General features: G+C 37.1%; 1 pseudogene; it reads left to right on the top strand.

The window, feature by feature from the left end:
* Positions 1-329: 329 nt before the first annotated feature.
* Positions 330-447, top strand: LOC126337364 (5S ribosomal RNA; annotated as a pseudogene).
* Positions 448-9,643: the final 9,196 nt, after the last annotated feature.

Genomic DNA, 9,643 nt, shown 5'->3' with positions numbered 1-9,643 from the left:
GTGTGAAACGTGTCACAGTAAGATTTCTTCCAAAACTGTAGAAATTCGAATGTAAACAGAGGCGAATGCAAATTGCTTAGGAGCCGCTGGATAAGCTCAGCAGCAATGGAAAATTACTGAAATGTGTGCTGTCAAGTGATGATACGTGGATTTATGAATATGACATCGGAAATAAAGCAAAATAGCCCCAGTGGAAGTATTTGGATACCTAATACTGGAAGAGGCTCGTCAAGTGAAGTAAAATTTTATGTTCACTATGTTCCATTTTAACGGCAAAGTACATTAAAATAGGAATACTACTCAGAAAAGTGACGTTTCTCTTGTGAAACAGCAACAGCTTTGCCGCAGTGGATACACCGGTTCCCGTGAGATCACCGAAGTTAAGCGCTGTCGGGCGTGGTCGGCACTTGGATGGGTGACCCTCCAGGCCACCATGCGCTGTTGACATATTTTGGGGTGCACTCAGCCTCTTGATGCCAGTTGAGGAGCTACTCCACCGAATAGCAGCGGCTTCGGTCAAGAATACCATCAGAACGACCGGGAGAGTGGTGTGCCCATCCCACACTCCTCCTATCTGCAGCCTCCACTGAGGACGACACGGCTGTCAGATGGTCGCCGTAGACCAGTCGTGGCCTGAAGACAGAGCGCTTTTTGTGAAACAGTCCGAAAGAAACATTCGAATGTATGGCGACACAACTGGTGGCTTTTCCATCGTAAAATGTAAGTCCTCAGAGTTCCATGCTTCTTTGTGAAGTTTTGATAAAAAAGAATACGGTAATTATGCCCCAGCCTCCATATTTCCCAGACATAGCTCCATGTGACTTTTTTATGTTTACAAAAATAAATGAAACATTAAGAGCCTTTGTTTTAAAACGGTATCGCTGAGCTAATGCTGTCCCGAAGGTCGAGTTCATAAGAGTTTCGTGGACTGGAAAATGCTTTGACATAATTGTCGAATATCTAATTGGGACCATTTTCACGTGGATAGCATTAAAGCTTACTAATAAATAAAACAGTTTCCAGCAATCAAAGAACTCTCTAATTTTTTTAACATACCTAGTACATCTATTCTTCACATCCGCATTCTGCAATCCATTGTCAAGTGAATGATAGCATATTGTACGGCGTATTATAGTTTACTGTCGAGCCATCTGTGTATGGAGCGCGTTAAACGCGACTTCTGAAATTCCTCAGTGCGATTTGCAATTAGTTGGTATAATCTTTTTTCGCGTTCCCTGCCGACTGGTACGCTGGAGGATCTAATACGTTTTTAGAAACCTCGCTTAGTTGTAGTTTTTAGAATTGTGTAAATATTCTCTCGTGGAATAATTTGCATTCATAATGACGGCACAGATTTTCCTACATTTCGGAGACGCTCTCCTGTGTATACATAAAAAAACAGGTCGCCATTTTTGCTGACCTTGCAAATATACTTTCAGTAACCTATATTAGATCTACTGTATGTGATCAAAAGTATCCGGACACCCCGAAAACATACGTTTTTCATATTAGGGGCACTGTGCTGCCACCTACTGCGAACTGCTCAATATCAGCGATGGCAGTAGTCATTAGACATCGTGAGAGAGCGGAATGAAGTTCTCCGCGCATCTCACGGACTTCGAACTTGGTGAGGTGATTGGGAGTCACTTGTGTCTTATGTCTGTTCGCCATATTTCCACACTCCTAAATATCTGTAAATCCATTGTTTCCGATGTGATACTGAAGTGGAAACTTGAAGTGACACGTACAACACAAAAGGGTACACGCCGACCTCGTCTGTTGACTGAGAGAGACCACAGACAGTTGAAGGGAGTCGTAATGTGTAATAGGCAGACATCTATCCAGGCCATACAAAGGCATTCCAGACAGCATCAGGATCAATTGTAAGTACTATGAGTTAGGAGGGTGGAGAGAAAACTTGGATTTCATGGTCGAGCGGCTGCTCATAAACTACACATGACACCCGTAAATGCAAGACGACGCCTCGCTTTGTGTAAGGAGTGTCAACATTGGACAATTGAACAGTGGAAAGACGCTTTGTGGTGTGATAATCATGGTATGTAATGTGGTGATCCATGCTGTGGGTATGGCGAATGCCTGGTGAACATCATCTGTCAGCATGTGTAGTTATAACGGTAAAACTCAGAGGCAATGGTGTTATGGTGTTGGGAGCTCCAATGATAGGCGCGTAATGGGGCCCCTTAGGGATACGGCGGCTAAGGAGGGGAAGAAATCCAGTGTGCACTCTGTGTGCATTCCGGGAGGAGTCATTCCTGATGTGGAAAGGGTCCTTCCGGATGCCATGAAGAGCACAGGGTGCAGCCAGCTGCAGGTGGTGGCACATGTCGGCACTAATGACGTGTGTCGCTTTGGATCTGAGGAAATTCTCTCTGGATTCAAGCGTCTATCTGATTTGGTGAAGGCTGCCGGTCTTGCTTACGAGATGAAGGCAGAGCTCACCATCTGCAGCATCGTTGACAGAACCGACTGCGGACCTTTGGTGCAGAGCCGGGTGGAGGGTCTGAATCAGAGGCTCAGACGGTTTTGCGACCGTATTGGCTGCAGATTCCTTGACTTGCGCCATACGGTGGTGGGGTTTCGGGTTCCGCTGAATAGGTCAGGAGTTCACTACACTCAGCTGGCGGCTACACGAGTAGCGGAGGCTGTGTGGCGTGGACTGGGCGGTTTTTTAGGTTAGAAGGCCTCGGGAAAGTACGGGGTGGGCTGCAATGTCAAAGGGTGCATGACAATTACAGGACGTGCTTGGATCAAGGAACAGTCGGAATTATAGTTGTAAATTGTTGTAGTTGCGGTGGGAAAGTCCCTGAGCTTCAAGCGCTAATAGAAAGCACAGAAGCTGATATCGTTATAGGTACAGAAAGCTGGCTAAAGCCTTAAATAAGTTCTGCAGAAATTTTTACGAAGTCTCAGACGGTGTTCAGGAAAGATAGATTAGGCAGAATTGGTGGTGGAGTGTTTGTGTCTGTCAGTAGTGGTTTATCTCGTAGTGAAGTCGAAGTAGATACTCCGTGCGAATTTGTATGGGTGGAGGTTATACTTAACAGCCGAATTAAGTTAATAATTGGCTCCTTCTACCGACCCCCAGACTCCGATGATACAGTTGCGGAACAGTTCAGAGAAAGTTTGAGTCTCGTAACAAATAAATACTCCACTCATACGGTTATAGTTGGTGGGGACTTCAACCTACCCTTGGTATGTTGGCAAAAATACTTGCTCAAAACCGGTGGTAGGCAGAAAACGTCTTCCGAGATTGTCCTAAATGCTTTCTCCGAAAATTATTTCGAGCAGTTAGTCCACGAACCCACGCGAATTGTAAATGGTTGCGAAAACACACTTGACCTCTTAGCCACAAACAATCCAGAGCTGATAGAGAGCATCATGACTGATACAGGGATTAGTGATCACAAGGTCGTTGTAGCTAGGCTCAATACCATTTCTTCCAAATCCATCAGAAACAAACGCAAAATAATTTTATTTAAAAAAGTGGATAAAGTGTCACTAGAAGCCTTCCTAAAAGACAATTTCCATTCCTTCCGAACTGACTATGCGAATGTAGACGAGATATGGCTCAAATTCAAAGATATAGTAGCAACAGCAATTGAGATATTCATACCTCAAAAATTGGTAAGAGATGGAACGGATCCCCCGTGTAACACAAAAAAGGTCCGAACGCTGTTGCAGAGCCAACGGAAAAAGCATGTGAAGCTCAGAAGAACTCGAAATCCCGAAGATGGGCTAAAATTTACAGACGCGCGAAATTTGGCACGTACTTCGATGCGAGATGCCTTTAATAGCTTCCACAACGAAACATTGTCTCGAAATTTGGTAGAAAATCCGAAGAAATTCTGGTCGTATGTAAAGTACACAAGCGGCAAGACGCAGTCAATACCTTCGCTGCACAGTGCTGATGGTACTGTTATCGACGACTGTGCGGCTAAAGCGGAGTTATTGAAAGCAGTTTTCCGAAATTCCTTCACCAGGGAAGACGAATGGAATATTCCAGAAATTGAAACACGAACATCTGCTAGCATGAGTTTCTTAGAATTAGATACCTTAGGGGTTGCGAAGCAACTCAAATCGCTTGATACAGGCAAGTCTTCAGGTCCAGATTGTATACCGATTAGGTTCCTTTCAGATTACGCTGATACTATAGCTCCCTACTTAGCACTCACATACAACCGCTCGCTCACCGATAGATCTGTACCTACAGATTGAAAAATTGCGCAGGTCGCACCAGTGTTCAAGAAGGGTAGTAGGAGTAATCCATTTAACTACAGACCTTTATCATTGACGTCGGTTTGCAGTAGGGTTTTGGAGCATATACTGTATTCAAATATTATGAATCACCTCGAAGGGAACGATCTATTGACACGTAATCAGCATGGCTTCAGAAAACATCGCTCTTGTGCAACGCAGCTAGCTCTTTATTCGCATGAAGTAATGGCCGGTATCGACAGGGGATCTCAAGTTGATTCCGTATTTCTAGATTTCCGGAAAGCTTTTGACACCGTTTCTCACAAGTGACTTCTAATCAAGCTGCGGAACTATGGGGTATCGTCTCAGTTGTGCGACTGGATTCGTGATTCCCTGTCAGGAAGGTCGCAGTTCGTAGTAATAGACGGCAAATCATCGAGTAAAACTGAAGTGATATCAGGTGTTCCACAGGGAAGCGTCCTGGGACCTCTGCTGTTCCTGATCTATATAAATGACCTGGGTGACAATCTGAGCAGTTCTCTTAGATTGTTCGCAGATGATGCTGTAATTTACCGTCTAGTAAGGTCATCCAAAGACCAGTATCAGTTGCAAAGCGATTTAGAAAAGATTGCTGTATGGTGTGTCAGGTGGCAGTTGACGCTAAATAACGAAAAGTGTGAGATAATCCACATGAGTTCCAAAAGAAATCCGTTGGAATTCGATTACTCGATAAAGCTGTCAATTCAACTAAGTACCTGGATGTTAAAATTACAAACAACTTCAGTTGGAAGGACCACATAGATAATATTGTCGGCAAGGCGAGCCAAAGGTTGCGTTTCATTGGCAGGACACTTAGAAGATGCAACAAGTCCACTAAAGAGACAGCTTACACTACACTCGTTCGTCCTCTGTTAGAATATTGCTGCACGGTGTGGGATCCTTACCAGGTGGGATTGACGGAGGACATCGAAATGGTGCAAAAAAGGGCAGCCCGTTTTGTATTATCACGATATAGGGGAGAGAGTGTGGCAGATATGGTACACGAGTTGGGATGAAAGTCATTACAGCATAGACGTTTTTGTCGCGGCGAGACCTTTTTACGAAATTTCAGTCACCAACTTTCTCTTCCGAATGCGAAAATATTTTGTTGAGCCCAACCTACATAGGTAGGAATGATCATCAAAATAAAATAAGAGAAATCAGAGCTCGAACAGAAAGGTTTAGGTGTTCATTTTCCCGATCGCTGTTCGGAAGTGGAATAGTAGAGAGATAGTATGATTGTGGTTCGATGAACCCTCTGCCAAGCACTTAAATGTGAATTGCAGAGTTGTCATGTAGATGTAGTGCTGTTTTTCATGGAGGGGGCTTGCAGTCCGCATTGTTTTGCGTGGCACTATCACAGCACAGGCCTACATTGATGTTTTAAGCACCTTATTGCTTCCCACTGTTGAAGAGCAATTCAGGGATGGCGATGTATCTTTCAACACAGTCGATCACCTGTTCATAATGCACAGCCTGTGGAGTGGTCCCTGTAATGGACTGTCCTGCACAGAGTCCTGACCTGTATACTATAAAACATCTTTGGGATGTTTTGGAACGTCGACTTTTTGCCAGGCCTCGCCGACCAACATCGATATATCTCCTCAGTGAAGTATTCCGTGAAGAATGGTGTGCCATTTCCCAAGAAACCTTCCAGCCCTGATTGAACGTGTTCCTGGGAGAGTGGAAGCTGTCATCAGGGCAAAGGTGGGCTAACACCTTATTGTATTCCAGCATTACCGATGAAGGGCTTCACGAATTTAAGTCATTTTAAGACAGGTGTCGAGATACTTTTGATCACATAGTGTATATGGTATGACTTCCACAGCCTTGAGCAAGATTCTAGACTGGATCGCACAAGAGTTTTAAAAGCAGCCTATTCTGTAGAATGTTTACACTTTTCCTTGTGTTCTACAAAAGAGTCAATGTCTACCATTTGTTATCCCACAAACCGTTCCACTCATGGACTTGTATCAGTTGACAGTTCAATCTGGGAGTAACTGAAATTATAGTCAAGTGATTCTTTATTTCTATGTTTCCTGAAGTGTGTGATTTTACATTTCCATACATGAAAAATTAGTCTCTCATATCATACAACAATCGGAAACTGGAACCCATACCCTTCATGACGATGAATGCCTAGGCACCATTAAGATTCTATGTCTTTATTTCTAACAAAAACTAACATGATAATGTATGCATCTAAATAGGAAAAAATTATTAAATACAGCATATTTCGATTAAAAAAGCTAAATAAATACGATATAAAATTTGTTCTCTTGATGTTTGTAAATGATATTTGAGATGACACTTATTTACAGTTCTACCACACTCACAAGTAAAATTATTTTTCTGATTTCTCAATACACATTCTTTGCATGCATATCTTTGTCCACCTGTTCGATATTTACCCTTATGAAAGTTCTCAACGTTTTGTAATCATACATTCACTATACTGTCTTAATTATGGCTTGCCCCAGCCTAAAGTCTGCTTTAGCTGATGCTTAGTGTTGTCCATTTAAATAAAATAAAATTAATTAGAAAAATATTTTTTTTAATTTTCTATCACGAATTCTATATCATGAAATTCATTATTTCCATTTTTAAGTTTCTTCATTCCTTTATATTTCGGTTTCATTTGTCCTTTTTTAATTATTTCAAGTTCCCAAGAATAAATTAATTTAGAATATCTATCTGGTAAAATAACTTTAAAATCATTTTTTAAGTTCCATACATATTTTTCTCCATATCTAGTATTTAAATATTCACAGTCAGTAACATTATATAAAACATTAATCTCTAGTTCAGCTATTTTTTATCTCTTTCGAGACACTAACATAATTAAGATTACAGTCTCCATTTTATTAGATTTATATATAATAATTATTTATTAGATTTTCAATAATGTGTAATGACCATTTGGTAATGTATCTATTCTAGTTTCTAACACATATTGTGAGGACTTAATGCTTTTTTGTTTCCTTTAATTGTATGTATATCATGTTTTTCACTGTTAATTACATTAAATTTTCTATATATTTTTACAATGTTAAATAAACAATTTTTATAATCTTCTAAACTTATTTTGTTTTGAACAAAACATTTCTTTATTGTTTTAGATTCCTTTTCTATTTTGTCTCCAACTTTATAAGCATACATCTTTGCTCTTAAACCACAAAATTCTTCCATTATTTTTCCAATAAATTCATCTTTCATATTACCAACAACTTTCTTGTTTATTTGTGGAATATTATATATATTATCTGTTGGAGAATCACATTTATCAAAATAATCAATCATTGATTTCATAGCTTCGTAGAAATCTTCGGTTTTAATAGTGTAAATATTTTCTCTGTACTTATGTTTCATATCTCCATAGTAAAAAATCATACATTAATTCTTTAGATACATCAAGTATACTTAATCTGACATAAATAGGTTTATTTAATATTATTTTAGTTTATTTATATGAATAGCAACTAGATTTTCAGTAAATATAGTTCTATGTTTAAAGGTTGGCTTATCTGCAAGTTTACCATATACTTTTCTATTCTAAATGAATTTATTGTCTTGTCTACCTCTTCTATTTTCCATTGTTTTACCAAATACAGAATTAGTTATTAATTTATAGAAATCTTTTTCAAAATCATTTGTGGCTTTTGTTCTTAACTGTGTGATGTATATATATATATATATATATATATATATATATATATATATATATATATATATATATATATAAACTCAGTTAACTATATATACATATATACTCCTTTAACCAATTAGATTGTTTAAATTTAAAAACTTTATGAATTTTTGTAAGTTTCATTCCTTAAGATAAATACTGTTTAAGCTTTCTGTAATGTAGTAAATAATTACGTATTTTATCTTAAGTAGTTATTAATTTACTTTAAATTGTACCTGTAATATGTTTTGATACAGGAGCTAGCAGTAAATCTATATCCTAACCATGTAATTATTTTGATATTTTAGATCTACTTCAAAAATATATCCATTTTGACTATTGTCTGACATTTCACTTATTTTTGTAGAATTAAAATTATTTGGTTCATCCCATTTAAATCCGCCACATGGTAAATATTGGTTCATAGCATATCCTTATTAATTATATGCATCTAGATACATTATATAATTAGATATTTCTTTATTATTATAATCTTTTAAATATTTATTATTTGCTTTTACATATATTTTACAACATTGTAAAATTCCACCTGCTATTCCTTTTTCAACCATTAGAAGTATATCAATGTCATATCATAATTCAGGTTTTTGATTAGTAATTTTCGACATTGCATCCCAAAATAACCTGGTGCTGGAAAATACCAAGATGAATATAAATATGTTTATCTTAAAATTTTCAAAAACATCACTTAACAATAATACATCCGTTTTGAGATATAAATCATGATATTCATCAAGATTTTTATTATTGAATTTTTCCCAAACAAATTTTGAATGTTCATAATCTTCATCACTTATGTAACAATCATATAATTCACTATGAAATTTATCTTTTGTTGGTAATTGTGTTCCTTCAAATTTTTTTCCACGAATCCATATAATCATATGGATAAACACCTTTTCTAATTAGTAAGTAAACCAATTTGGGGGGAAACATACTTTATAATATTTTTAATTTATTTTTCTTTAAATTTGATGAAAGTTTATCAAGTGAAGCAGCTATATATCTGAATGTATCAACAAATCTCATTTTTAATATTTTTGTATGTTTACTAAAATAACATATTTATTTTCGTTATGTGGCATTACTTCTATTTCTTTATCATCATAAACAATTGCTTTAACAAAAAGATGAGAATCATAACCAGATAAATTATGTAAATAAATAGGTACATAATCACATTGTTTTTGTTTAAATTACAATTATCACATAAAGGAGCAATATGTTTTCCAGTTAAATGATCATGATGTCCTTTTTTTTCTTTTTTGTATAAAAACATTTACATAGTGTACTAATTGTAGATTTGTGAAACATTTCATATTCATCAAGTGTGGGTGGTTTCATTTCTTCAATTTCAGAATAAATTCTTCCAATTTCTTCAACTTCTTGTTTTATACATTCTATAAATTCTTTATAAGAATTTGGTTTTTTATAATCCATGAGATCTTTATAATTTCCATATATATAATTAATATAATAACAAAATCCACTTGGTTATGTTTTTGATATTTCATTATACATTGTGGTTTGGGATTTGGTTCACAAATCAGCATAAATAACGAATGGAACTGTTTGTGTAAATTGACAATTTTTAAAATTTACAGATTTCCTTCACCTGTTATTTCAACTGTTAATGGTTTATTAGGTACACAATTTTTATGTGTTAATCAATTTTTTCTTAAC

The sequence above is a fragment of the Schistocerca gregaria genome, chromosome 2 (assembly GCF_023897955.1).
Source record: "Schistocerca gregaria isolate iqSchGreg1 chromosome 2, iqSchGreg1.2, whole genome shotgun sequence".
Taxonomy (NCBI): domain Eukaryota; kingdom Metazoa; phylum Arthropoda; class Insecta; order Orthoptera; family Acrididae; genus Schistocerca; species Schistocerca gregaria.
Note: the sequence above shows the minus strand (reverse complement) of the source record. Positions and strands in the feature narration are given on the sequence as shown.